We start from the raw sequence: 2,128 nt of genomic DNA on the forward strand, positions 1-2,128 counted from the left end.
CTGGTGAAATAAGGATTATTTTTAATAAATTGTATGAGTTCAGCTGGGAGTGGGAGATCTAGGGTTCAACCTGATCCTTTCCTTCAGTTAAATGCATTAGTGAATGCATATTGATCTCCTACCATGTACCAGGCAGGCCCAGCCTCTGCTGCCATTCTGGAGCATGGTGCTCTGCAGCTTTCTCCTCCAAGCAAAATCTTTCACTTTTGCAGTTTTGAGGCTAAATATGGTGGGGATTTGCTGCTGCTTCTTCTTGTGATGCCTGCAGGCCATCTTTTTGTAAAATTCCTTCTCAGCAATGAAGATCTCAACTCTATCTTTATAGTCCACAGCTTTCTAGCCAAACTTACAATGTTTTAAATCACCCTTCTGGACTCTTTGTGATTGATTTGCAACGTAAGTCTGGCTAAAAACTCCCAACAACAGCCATGCCACTGCCTCAACATCTGGCTGCCTTGGAATGTCTTCTTCCAGATTAGTCAGTCTCAGGCAAATCTCTGGACACAAGCAAAATGCAAACAAACCTTCTGCCAAGCCATAATACATGTCTGGAGTCCAGAAACCAGTGTAGTCCTTTTTCCCAGCAGAAACCTCCTGAGCCCGGTCTTTACTGCCGGGCTTTGTAACAGCCTCTGGCCTCCTGAGCTCTGACCAGAATCTCCCCTACAGAACAGCCTAAGCTGTCCCAGCACCATTCTTTCAGGTGACATCTCTGAACCTTTCCAAACTTTTTCCACCAGCCAGTTCCAAAGGCTCTTGAGCCACATGGTCAGGTATAATCACAGCAACAACCTCATTCCTCTGGTACCAAATTGGTTACTTTTTTTCATAGTTGAGACAGAATACCTGATGCCCCTAGGGAGGCAAAAAAAAAAAAAAAAAAAAAAAGGTTTATTTAGGTTATATGTTTTAGAAGTTTCAGTCCATACTCAACTGGCTCCAAGGCATTGTGGCATGGCTGAGGGGCAACTGTTTATGACAGCTGCAAGCAACAAGAGCAAAAATGGCAAAAGAGGAAAATCATGCTGTCTTTACTCCCTTAAATCACACAACCTTCCCTCCCTTATATTGTATGCTGATTACCTGGCTCTGGGGAGGTACAGTCCTGACACCACCAATCCCAGTGCCAGACAGTGAACCAATCACAGATGCTAGACTCAGCTGCCTTCATGACTGCATGAGGTTTGGGACCATCTGAACACAAACCATAACAAGGGGTATAGTAAAAGTCACTGTTATCTTATTCCTAAAATATCAGTTTTCGGGGATGGTACTAGTCTCGGTTAGCATCTTGGCCAGTTCCCCATCTTACAGGTAAGGAAATCAAGGTTCAAAGGAGTTTGGCCATATTATATTGGTGGTAGAGCAGGAATCTAATTCTTGCCCAGTGATCTCCATCCCAACTTCAAGGTTCACAGATGGATCAAGCTAAAGCATTGGCTCTGGGAATTATGCCTGCACACAGAAGGTGTGGTGGGGAGCCATGCTTCCTTCCTGAGTCCCATGTTCTTCTTGTACAGTGATGAGATGGTCACATGCCTCTACTCACACCCTTCTGAGGAAGACCTGGAGAACACAGGTGACCATGAGCCACTCCACCTGCCTTGCTAAGTTCAGGCTTCTAACTAACCTATTGCAAAATTAGGTACAAAGAGACCATTTTCCATTTTCTCCTCCATGCTTTTCTTTACAAGGCCACCATACCAAGCTTAGAGGTGACAGCTCTTCTGGATCACCGATCTTAACCTGTTAGTGAGTCCTGAAATAAATGAAATGGGTCAGTAAATAAAATAGAAGAGAATTAAACATGTCAAATGTATCATGAGTGGTAATAAGCATTATTTTATGACATTTTTGCTATGTATGCCATACATGTGTAAGTTGATTTATGTACTGTGATATTGCACTTAAAAATGTTGTTTGTGTAGACTTCTGTCTAAAGAGATGAAAGCGGGGGCTGGAGATTTAGCTCAGTGGCATAAGTGCAAGCCTTGTGAGCGGGCAGTGGTGAGTTCGATCCCCGGTACCGATAAAAACAAAAAAGACAAAAAAAAAAAAAAAAAAAAAAAAAAAGATGAAAGCTACTGCTTGAGGGGCTGGGGACTTAGCTCAGTGGCATAAGCACCTG

This window comes from Cavia porcellus, unplaced genomic scaffold (genome assembly GCF_034190915.1).
Source record: "Cavia porcellus strain 051 isolate PalLab524CR breed Dunkin Hartley unplaced genomic scaffold, mCavPor4.1 scaffold_15, whole genome shotgun sequence".
NCBI lineage: Eukaryota > Metazoa > Chordata > Mammalia > Rodentia > Caviidae > Cavia > Cavia porcellus.